Genomic DNA, 12,735 nt, shown 5'->3' with positions numbered 1-12,735 from the left:
GATTCATAAATCAAAAATATTTCTTGAATCCTGTATGTTGTGTGGCAGACTCAGATTTATCCCATTTTCTCATCTCAAGAAGGATAGATGTGGGTAAAAACACATTTGGTTCCTTGGAGGGCCTTGACTATTAGGTTGAGAGTTTGGACTTTTCTTGTAGATAAAAGGAAGCAAGTTTTATGTTTGGTAGTGATATGACAAAAGACTTCTGAAAGATGAAACTGGAAGAGGATGTAGGATGGTTCAGAGATAAGAAGTGCATCTGAACCCTCTCATACATCACATCAGATCCTCTAGGCCTTTCTTCTAATTCCAGCCCTTGCTTTGGGCCACCAGCTGCGTGTAGGTACAGACTGATAGTGCCTTGCCTAGGGCTTGCACCGGCACTGCACACCTCTCACTTGACCCTGGGGTTTCTCTGGCACAGTCATGGGTAAGCCTGGTTGGCACTCTATTAGGCACTTATTGGTATGCAACCCAGAGGCTGGGGAAGTAGCATCCCTAAGGCAACCTTTTGGAGAGAAGCCCAAGGGCAAATGCTTTCTTTCTTCTTGCCCCCTGCGGATGGTGCCAGGAAGCACTTCATAAGGCTTCTCAGCTGGCTTGTGGGACTGAGTAGCCAGTTGTCTGCTGGAGTAGTGGCAAATTTGATAACAGAACCTTTTATTGGCTCTCCATCTCTCAGCCTCACATTCTTACTCCTAAATAAACTACTCACACCAGAGCTTATTGCTGGGGTTGTTTTTGGGAGGGCCCATGATAAGAAAGGAGAGAATATAATTGCATTTCTCCAGAGAGACCCAATCAGTCTAAATCTGAATACAATTTCCTTTGGAAATCCTATTTTTTTTCTTTTTGTTTAATTTTTATAAAATATTTTAAAAACCTTATTTGGCTATATTTTTATGACTGTCCAAATTGACTGTAAGATCCATGAAGCAAAGGCCATGTCTTTTTTTTTTAAATAATGGTTCCATTTTTTTACTTTATTTTATTTTATTCCCCTCCCCCCACCATCCCACCCCTTGAGATGGTTCCCTTGTCTGTTTGCTCATTGTTTTTGCTCATTGTCTGCTCATTGCCTGTTCTGTTTCTCCTTTAGGAGGCACTGGGAACCAAACTAGGGATCTCTCATGTAAGAGGCAGCTGCCCAGCTGCTTGAACCACATGTACTTCCTGCTCATTTTCTGTGTTGTGCTCACTGTCTGCTTGCTCTTTTGCTCATTGTCTAGCTTGTTGTTTTTTCTCATTGTCCGCTCATTGTTTTTGCTTGATGTCTGCTTTTTGTTTGTTTGTCTTCCTTAGGAAGCACTAGGAACCTCCCATGTGGGAGGCAGGCACCCAACTGCCTGAGCCACATCTCTTCCCAAGACCATGTCTTTTTGATTCATTATTGCATCCTTAGCATTGAATAAAAAATTATTCAATAAACAAAACAGATTATGAATTAAGACTTTCCTCCAAACCCTAGACTTCTGAGGTCTGGGCAGTCAGAGCCACATATTCTGATTTCACTTTTGCTGGTGGGGTTGGGGGTTGATGAGAAAGATCTAATTTTATTTTTCTTAGTATCCTCTGGTTTTCTCATTATGGGATATTAGAGATCTATATTTGGCATTCCTTAGAATAAAAGAGAATATAATTAATCCTCCCATTTACCTGATTTATGGGTTTTGAATCTAATTTCTGCATCCCAATGTCATACATTCTCAATAAGACACCTCCTCCTCAGTTCAAGATTCCTGTAACTGCAGATCTGTACTGTTTCATGTAGTACCAAATTAAGGCATGGGTTCTGTGACCTCTCTAGTCCTCTTTCCAAGGCCTCTTCAAAGATAAACTGAGGCCAATAAAATTAAAGAGCTGAAATGTATGGAGTGTCCAGAGCCTGCTGTGCATTGTGCTGGACACTGACCCCCAGAGTCCTGCCAGATCAGCCACAGTTTACCGTCAAAGAATAGGAGGCTCCGAGAGATTAAGTCAGTTGCCTAAATTCACATGGTTAATAAGTGGGATCATTCCGAAGCCTGTGCTGTTAACTGTTACTTTGAACAGCTGCTTGAATTTGCTAAATAAATGTCAGTTTCTTTCAAATGAACGGTGGGGCTTTTTCTGTCCTATGCAGTCTTCGTTAATCCCTCAGTGTGACTGAGAAGTATCTCAGTCAGGATCTCTGGGCTTGCCGTTCATTATTTCCTTTTCTTGCCGTTCATTCATATTCTTTCTTACTTTTCTTGTCATTTATTCATTCTTACTCTTCAGTTAACTGTCAGAACCCTAAGGACTTTGGACTTCAGGGAAGCAGGCCTAGCCAGAGAAACTCCTCTAGAGTTGACGGAGAGCCCAGGATAATGCTTCTTCATGTCAACGTTCCCTCTCTCTCTCTGTCTCTCATCTCTCTTCTCCCCCCAACCCTGCTTAGCTCTGGCTCTGCCTGCCTACCTGAGTCCTTTTCTTTGAAGGAAGCGAGGGTAACAAATAGAAGGAATAAGAAGGCTACCTTCATCTTTACTGAACTCTATTTTTGCTGAATACAAATTTATTTAAAAGCAGTCTCAGGATTTATGCATTTTTATGATTGGTCACTGTAGGAATAAACTTTTCAGTTTTGAATCTAAATCTGTAGGGAGAAATCATGGTGAAAAAAGCCACTTATTTTTTAATTGCAGGACATATAGTATCTACCTTTAGAAATGCCCCAATGGGTTAAAGGAACATTTTGGTTTAGAGGAGATTTCCACAAACCTTTCTGCTATAGTAGCCATCAGTGAAGTATCATTATCATTAGTTAAAATAAAAATGGGACTGAAAGTAAAACATTCTGGAATGAAAGAAAGGCTTTGAATACTTTGAAGATGAGCCAGAAGAGAAAACTTCCTTTTTTTTTTTTTTTGCTAAGGAAGGCTCATAAACTACAACGCTGATTTTATTTCAGGTCGAACTGTAAATTGGGCAAATCTGTTTTGCTTCCAAGGGGAAATTATGGTAGTTAATGATGATCTGAATTTCACTTCAATGAGGTACCTTCATCCTGAAAAGTTATGATTAAATGCCAAATTTTACATATTTGAGTGACGAATTCAATATAATTTTAAAAATCTATTTGAGAACTTCTCTGCTACACAAAAACTTAATATAGGAGGAGTTGATTGGGGAATAATTTAAATGCAGACCCCCTTAAAAAGTACTTCAGCCGCCCTGTCTGTGAGCTGTAGAGCTGCCCCGCCCCCGGCCCTGTGCTCCACTCTTAGACCTTGCCCTGCGGCCGGCCCGTGGTCTCCTAATAGCCTCTCCCGCTTCTCACTCTCCTTTGCTGTGCTGCTGTGTCTTTTTGCCCCTTCCAGCCTGACCACCATGCCAACCTTTCCTTCCCTTACTTTGCAGATGTTTGTGGAGCGCCTGCTGCCTGCCATCTGTTCATCTGAATGCTGTGAGCGGAGTCGTGGACAAGACAGGAGTCCCTATTCTCACAAAGCTGTCAGTTTAGAGGGGAGAAGACGATTGAGCAAGCATATTAGAGGTGCTACAAAGAAAGTTGGAAGTTAAAGGTGCAGAGGAAGTAGATAGAAAAGAGGGAACTAGCCAGCAGGACTTAAATAACACTAGGGAAGAGCATGAGATCCTTTTTGGAATCCAAGGGAAGTGAAGCATCAGTGAGCTAATATTAATAATGACAAAAAATTGACTAGCATTTTTGAGTGTTTACTGTCTTCAAGGCATTAAAATAACTCTCTGAGGAAAGCACTTAGATTGGCAGTTTTTCAGAGGAGACAACGAAGCCACAGAGACTTACCGGATTTCCCACCCCCTTAACAAGGGGCTGAGCCAGGGGATTGAATCCAAGTCTGACTGACTGGGCCCCAATTCTTACGTTCAGTCAGACCAGAAATACCCTCGTTCTTTCTTCACCCCCATCTCTAACCTGCTCGTCTTCCTCTCTTTTGCTGTTAATGGCCTCATTATCCCCTGGGCATCCGGTATTAGACCCTCAGAAGTCCACTTGTCTCCTTCCTCTCTCCCTCCCCCTGACTGCTGGCACTCATGTCATCCTGTGGATTCCCCACAGCATTTCTAGACCCCCTCTCGTTTCTCCTTTTCTGTCCCTCTACCCACCTTGGTCCACACAGTCTGTAAGCCTTCCCCATTTCTATTGCCTCTAAGTACTTTGCCTGCCTCCAGGCTCAGGGTTCGTCTTTCCCCCCATTACCTCCATGCTCACGGCAGGCTGATCTTTGTAACACAGCCCTTCAGCACCATGCCCTAGATACTCAATTACTGTGGAATATTCTTATGTGGAGGAGGAGGAGAAGGAGGATGCTGATGGTGTTGAGGGAGGTACAGTTGACCACATCTCTCTTTAACCTTTGCTGCCAAAACATTAGAGCACAATTTGAGGGTCAGTCCTAACTATGTTGGACTTGTCCATTTGGGTATTTGTGCAGCACTTTTCTTGAATTTGGGAAAGGAAGATTTACCTAGTGTCCCCCTTCTTTTTTCTTGTTTTTAACCCTGCCCTACCTCCTAAGTAGCCCTTTTAATAAAGGTCTTCATGTGAGTCATCTGTGGTGAATTGTGTTTCCTGCTGGCATGCTTATTACAAAGAGGATATTCAATACGTATTTGCAAAACTGATTTAAAACTGAAAGGCATTTCTATCTCTTTTGTTGTTTTTATTGTTTTATTTCTTCAATTGTACATAAAAATTATACAACAAAAAGGCAGATACAAACACATTTCAGTTCTGATACAGAATCCTTTCTTATTTTGTTTTTTGTTTTGGATATTTTAATACGTTTTCAAGAGAGTATAATTTCCTTTTAAGTGCACAATTTTACAACTTTGTTATATTTGTGTGACTTTATAAAATAGTTTCTTAGTCACTCTTTTTTTTCTAAAGAATTTTACCTATCTCAAATGGAATAATGAAAATAAATGAGAAATGGAACTTAAATATACAAATATTTTTATGTAGCTGTTTCTCAGGAACAAATGTAAAGGTTAAATCATAATTTAAAAGATCCAAGACACTGGCCAACTTATTTTCTCAGCCTAGAAATTTGTTTTATTGACTTTTACCTAGAAACAAACATGCTATTATGGTGGGGCTTGGCAAACCTATTGTATTTCAGGTATTTTCACTGGAATTATTGGAAAAATGTTTAACCTAATATTTATTAACTGATTTAATTGTGTTTCCCTATGCTTTAAACTGGGACAAATTTAAATGCATCCCAATACTCATATCTTTCTCTCTTAGGCTTACCTGCAAGTGGAAGGACTGATAATACCTTCCTATATACTGAACACATTGTAGAGCACAATGCAAATTTAAGGGAATAGCCATTTAATTCCATTTTTAGAAAGGCACATCTAATAGTATTATTTATTGCCCCTCAACAGTCAAAATACTCTAAAATATTTCAACTAGTCTCAACTGGAAGCTCTAATCTTAGAAAATAAACCATGTAGAAAGTGTTCCATGTCTTACATCTGAATAATTTTTTTCCTAAATGCTCATAAAATAGCAAATGGCATGCACACACATATATATGCCAAATGTATATTTATCCTTAGTGTCTCTTTTCCTTTCCCTTCTTTTGGTAACAAGTAACATTTTGGCAGAATGCACAATACCCCAAATTGAGTATTTTTCCCCTATGTCTATGGTCCTCAAGAGGAAAATTTGGGAAATTTATTCCTGTTTGGTGTGACTCTGCTTTAGACATTTCAGAACCATTATGGGGAACTTTTTTCTGTTTGTGTGTGTACATGTGTTTTAATGCAATAGGCTTTCTTTTGAATATTTTTCTTTTTCCTGAAGAATGTTCCCTCCTGGATTTTCTAGGCTAGTACTTGGCTATTTATGGCCTAAGTATTTCATAAATGTAAGAAAACATTGCTCACTGGTAAAGCTAATAGGGAATATGAAGAATCTGTGCTTTTAAATTGAATAAACATATTGAGCTGTATTGAGATTAACCTCTATAGCCTGGAGTAAAAATGGGGACTAGAAAGAAAAAGATGAGGTAAAATGCATTCCAGATAGACAAACGACCCTTGGATTCATGTATTACTGTGATTATCTGCAGCAAATTTTTGGTCCAGACCTCCTTTCATCTATATATTTTTTGTAATTTGAGATCAAAATTCTCTCTTCTTTCAGGCAGCTTGTGATAAGAAATAATAATAGGCAACCCTATGAGTGCTGAAATGGTAATAACTGCTGTAATAACAAATTTAAAATGTAACACAATGTACATTTATTTCTTATCGATGTAATGACAGTTCTTTGGGGTTTGGTAGAAGGTGAGGTTCTGTTCCAGATAGTCATTCCTAGACTCAGCCTCCTTCCATTTTGTGGTTCTACTTGCTTTAGGGCCTTGGAGTTAACTCTATACAGTGGCTGAAACATGTTTTAAGTGCATTTTTGGATCAGGCTCTCATTGCAATTTCATGGCCATGCCTAACTACAAGGGAGGCTGAAAAATTAATTTAGTTGTGTCCACAGGAAAAAGAAGAGAAAATGTAGCATTTATTGAATGCTTCGTTGTGCCAGGTACAAGTTACTTACTTACTTGTATTAAATCCATTAGATAGATCAATTGATTTAATCCTCAGAAGAACCCTAAAAAAGTAAACACTTAATTATCCCCATTTTCCAAATGAGGAAACTGAAGCCCAAAGAAGCTATTGAACTTGGTTAAAGCATAGAACTAGTGAGTGGCTGGACCAGGATATGGGATTAAGTAATCTGGCTCAAGAAACCCACTTCTTAACTATTACACATTCTGTTTTTATAGACATAGACAGGTGTATTAGTCAAAGGGATGCAGAGGCAAAATACCAGAAATCTGTTGGCTTTTATAAAGGGTATTTATTTGGGGTAGAAGCTTATAGTTACCATGCCATCAACCATAAGGTACTTCCCTCACCAAAGTCTTGTCCCATTTAGGAGCAAGATGACTGCCTGTCTGTCAGGGTTCAGGCTTCCTGGGTTCTTTTTTTCCCAGGGCTTGTTTCTCTCAGGCTCAGCTGCTCTGCTCTCTGCACAAGGCCAGTTGTAAACTCTCAGGTGAATGGTTCATCTTTCTTCCCAAGACCTCTGCCCTGTCTAATGGAGCCTTCTCTCCTTCCTCATGTACCTACTTCTCTGTCTGTTTACTTCTCAGGCTCCAGGATCAAAACTTCCACCTCTCTTCTCTGCAGTGAGGTTTCTCTGTGAGTTCCTGCCCACTAAGGGGGCAGGGATTCAATGTCCTACTGACATGACCCAAAGCCTTAATCATTATTTAATCAAATTAAAGTGAAACCTCTGAATCCAATATAATCTAATGTGCTCAGAGGAACAAACCAGTTTACAAACATAATCCAATATCTATTTTTGGAATTCATAGACAATATCAACTGCTACAACAGGTTTCACAGAATCACTCTGCTGTTCACCAAATACAGAAGTTAAATTAAAATGTTATTGCAAACATTTTATGAAAGGATGATACCCAGGATTGACACAGTTTTACAGAGAAATTTATCCTTAAGCATCAGGAGCCTTTAAAATGATGTTTCCCTTTGATCCAGTAATTCTACTGTTGTTTTTTAAGGAATATCAAGAATACAATTCAAGAATGAACATAATGCAAGGAGTTATAAGTACAAAGAAATTTGTCACAAAAATATCAGAAATTTGTAAACAACCTAGGTATCTGACAATAAGTATGGTTAATTAAATTATGAGATCTATGCAATGGACTACTAAGTAACTACTGTGAGAATGCATTTGTATATTTATGATATGAAATATGTTTATTTTATATTCATAGACACACAAATTACAAAATGAATCTGGAAAATATTTTTATTCTAAGAAGTAAATATTTGCACAGAAAATCTTACAAAAGACAAAAATGTTATTACTGGTTAACTCTTGGATGTAGAACTTTTGATTTTTAAAATTTTGTTTATTCTTATTTGTTAATATTTCTATAAAAAACATGTTTCACTTGGATGACAGAAAAAACAACAAAGCAGAAAACTTAAATTAAAACATAAACATGGAGGGTGTTGTGGACAGTGTACTTTTTATAAATTCCATGAACCTTCAGACCATAGAACATTTCATGCTTTCTACTATCACATCTTCATCCATCCTATGTCACATAAGATGCCTATTCTGCATCCTGCTCTTGGGAAAGGAACTGGATTATGTTATTAAACAAGAAAGACACAGGTCATGCTTTCAAGGAACTTATTCAGCAGGAGATGAAAGCAGTTAAGGATGTCTCTAATTCTGAAAGAACAGCATTCACATATATGTTTGTCTGGGTCACATGTTTATATTAAATAATTTAGTACAGAATGTGGATGCTGTAAATCATGTTCAGTTTTCATTATCAACTTTCAATCATTCAATGGAAGAAACATCAGATTCTAGGTTCCCTATAACCCCAGATTCCTTTACCTTAAATGGCTAAGAATATTTTAAAGAGTCTTCCAAAGAGGTCCATTTGTCAGTTCAGGGCAGGGAATAATCTTACAGAATTTCTTCAGGACCTTTATGGGTTAAAATCTTCTGGAATATCTCCATGACTAACTTACTGGGAAGCCGTGAATTTCAAAAATAGACATCCCATTTTTCATAGTTTATATCTGAGCTTCTGGAGGGCATGGGTGCCAATTTGATTTAACTCATTTCAATACACATTTATTGTAATTGCATTATAATATTTATGATAATTGCATTCTAGCATTATCATAACTTCAGGAGGAAAGGCAGTAATTAGAGACCTCAGCAGTCGGTCATTTTGCCTTTCCTCAGAGTATAGGATACCCCTGAGCCTTTGCAGACCTAGAATACTGCACTGTAATTCTCTGTTTATCCCATGAGACTACAAGCTTCAAGCCAGAGACGAGGTTCCCTGTCGTCCAATGTAGTTCCTAGGATATGGTAGAAACTCAATAATCACTTTCTGGGAAAACCCAGTCCTCATTCTTTTACCCCTTTTTTAGCATTTAATTGCTCATTAGTATTTATTTCAAAGGACTAGCTAGAGAGGGAGAAGAATCCTTGGTCAGTCAAACTTATAAAATAAAATAATTGAAGATACTGTAGGGGAATTATGGGGTTAATTTAAAAATTAGTATTTGTTCTTGTAGAAAACACACTCTTCCTGAGACAGTACATAGAATCATAGGAAAAAATAAATTAAGATGCTTAACTATATGGTACTGTAAATTGCCCATGGCTTTATAGATAAATACTTACACCTTAAATGCAGTTCAAGAAAGAAAAGAAATTTTAAAAAGTGAAAAAGAGATTGTTCAGACAATTAGAGGGCTACTTTATTATAGAAAATGGTTTTGCTTAGGGTTTCTTTTTTAACTAGGTAGCATCCTAATTAATTTTTAACTATGGATGAGTTTACCCTTAAATTGATGCATTGTTTAACACCATCCCATTTACTCATAGGGTAGGGTGAGACCTTTCACATGATAAGAAGGCAGAGTACAGTAGTGGTCAAATTGAGTGCAGCTATTCTGAGGAGAATTTTGAAAAGTATTTGAAAGGAGGTATAGCAGTTTGATATTATTGATGAATTCCAAAAAGAAATATTGGATTATGTTTGTAAACTGGTCTTTTCCTCTGGGCATATTAGAGTGTATTGGATTCTGAGTTTTCTTTTACTTGATTAAATAATGATTAAGGCTTTGATTGACCACATCAGTAAGACACAGAGAAACTGCACTGCAGAGAAGGTAGTTTGGAGTTCTTGAGCTGGAACCCTGGGAAGTAAGCACACAAAGGAGCTTGGTTGTGAGAAAAGAGAGAAGGCCCCGGGAAGAGAAACAAGCCATTCACCTGATAGTCTACAGCTGGCCTTGTGGAGAAAACAGAGCAGCTGAGCCCAGAGAGAGGCAAGCCCCAGAAAGAGAGGAACCCAGGAAGCCTGAACCCTTACAGATGTCGGCAGCTACCTTGCTTCAACATGTGGCAGTAACTGGTGAGGGAAGTAACTTATACTTTAAGGCCTGGTAACTGTAAGCTTCTACCTCAAATAAATACTGTTTATAAAAGCCAGCAGGCTTCTGGTATGTTGCATCAGCACCCCTTTAGCTGACTAATACAGGAGGTAAGGAAGAAAACATGCCATTCATTTAGCTTATTTGTTCATTCAGCAAATATTTATATAATATATACCTGGTATTGGGGGGAAAGATGTAGAAAAGGAGAGATAAAAGTCAAAGTAGGAAGTGGATGTGGCTGAAATGGTTGAGCACCCACCCCTACATGGAAGATTCTGGATTCAGTTCCTGATGCCTCCTGAAAAAAAACAATGGCAAGCTAAAACAAATGAAAAAACCAATTTAGGAAAGCTGATGTGGCTAGTGGTTGAGTACTGGCTTCCCACATATGAGGTCCAGGGTTCAATCCCTGGGCCCTAGTACCTCAAAAAAAAAAAAAAAAAAAAAAAAAAGTCAAAGGAAATGCATGTGTTTGAGTCCTACACAGACAATTTTTCTATATGGAAGTTGACATTCTGTTGAGGAGTAACAAGTCCTGAAATCTAAGTGCATTAAACTAATTCAAGATCAGATATAATGAATAGAGGAATGAGAATCAGTGTTGGAGACAGTAAGACCTGGTTTTGAATCCTAGCTCTGTTTCTTGATTGAACAAATGACTCTCTGAGCCCAATTTTCTCACCTGTAAAATAAGGATAATAATAACTTTCTTATATTGTTAAGTGAGATCAAGCATTTACCCTCTTAAAATAGCAACCTGGCTCCTGGAGATTCATAGTAAAAATGACTTTCCCCCTTTATTTTCTCTTTATTGAGTTTGTAATATTGCTGTCAATTGAGAGTTGGTGGAGAGGCTTGGGAAACTATTGTTATAGAGTGACCTCTAGATGGCGCTGCAACAATGTAAGCTTGCCACTGGAAGGTGGATCTCTATGATAAGAAATATGGATATGCTCGGTGTTAATGCCTGACTAATATATAGAATATGTCCCTAGTCCACAGTTTTACATCCCAGTCTAACCCTGAATGATCCGGTAAAACTGACAGGAAGAGGGTTTCTGAAGATACCCTACTCTATCCAGCTCTGTGTAGAGTAGTATGTATTTTGTGTGAAACAACAAAAACATGAAAGTAAAACTGACCACCGCTTTCAGAAACATTGAAACACATGGACAGGTCATCTGAGAAGAAAATCTGAGTATTTACCTGACCCTGAACTCTGCTAGTAGTGGTGGAAAAAAAAGCCAGTCTCATTTATAACCACACTCTCAGATATTGCAACCACAGTTGTGAGATTCCATTGAGAAAAGAGGTATGTTTAGAAGGATCTAAATGAAGGTAATGGATGGAGGGGAAATTATTATGTTTCTTTCTTTGAACATCTGGCAGGATGGCAGAAGTTGAAACTCTTGAGCAGCAGAAATCATTTGTGTCACCTTTTCTCAATTCCATGCTTATGGCAAACAATACTAATGGATTATGCCAATTTTCCTTGCTGAAGGTGGAGAAGACTAGAAAAACATTCTTGTCAGCTCTCCAGACAGCCATTACCAAATTATAGGACTTGAAACATGGGGTGAAATTTTTCTTAGCTCTAGGCACAAATACTGAAAGATTTTGCTTGTTTTATTTTCTTTTGCCTGTTTGGTTCTCTCTTCATAGCTGGAAATCATATCTAAAGAACTAAATTAGAGATATATTATTCATATTTTCTGCAATAACAAACACCCCCACTTTCTCAGTGACTTACAATAACAAATATTTATTTCTCACATTCCATGCTCATGACTCTGGGTCAGCTGTTAAAGAACCTGCTCCATACTTCCTCATTTCTTCTTTTTAGTACCCAGGCTAAAGGAACAGACCAATTTGGGACATGCCATCCTTTGGCAGAGGAAAAATGAGCAAAAGAGCTAACAGTAACAAGGAAAACCACAATCTTTCATCTGATGTAGAGTGGGCTCACTCATATTCTATTGGCCAAGGCATATTAAAAAGTCAAGCCCAATATCAATGAGGTACAGATGTGTGTCCTTCTGGATGAGGCAACTGCAAGACACATGGCAATGGTGAAGAACATTTTATCCCCTTACAGGGGTGACAGTAAAGCAGTCTACCCCATGAGATTCCTTCCTTGTGATCTGACTAGGAGAGCATAAAAGTTTCATGGATAACAATCACTAACTCAGTGCCTTTCAGATCTCTTCTTTAATTGCAACGAAGAGAGAGAGAATACATGGAAAGCTTTGGTTGAACACCTTCTAGTAACTCAAATCTAGTTCTCAAATAGTAAGATAACCCCTTCACTTTAGGGAACTTCTTACAATGCACTTAATAGCCTGCTTTAATTAGACTAGGTTACTTAATCCAAAAGTCTTAATTTGGTTTATGTCCTGGCCCTTGTTCACCCTTCTGACCTTGTATTTTGATACTCCTGACCAGGGCTTTAATGATTGAAACAAAATAACTGCTTGAAATTAGGAATATACCATGTTTTCTTCTTTGTGTAGCCTGTTCCCTATGCTTAGAATACACTTCCTTCTATTAAACACTACAAGGATTTGCATATTAATATATACATGTAAATGTGGCATTTGCCATTTAACAGACTCTGGGATTTTTTCACCACCTTTGTCCTGAAAAGGTCAGGTCTTTTTTTTTTCTTCCCTTTCCCTGCCCCCATCTTGCTGTTTTTGCTGTCTGTGTCCATTTGCT

This window comes from Dasypus novemcinctus, chromosome 2 (assembly GCF_030445035.2).
Source record: "Dasypus novemcinctus isolate mDasNov1 chromosome 2, mDasNov1.1.hap2, whole genome shotgun sequence".
Classification (NCBI taxonomy): domain Eukaryota; kingdom Metazoa; phylum Chordata; class Mammalia; order Cingulata; family Dasypodidae; genus Dasypus; species Dasypus novemcinctus.
The sequence above is the reverse complement of the archived record's forward strand: the minus strand, read 5'-3'. Positions refer to the sequence as shown.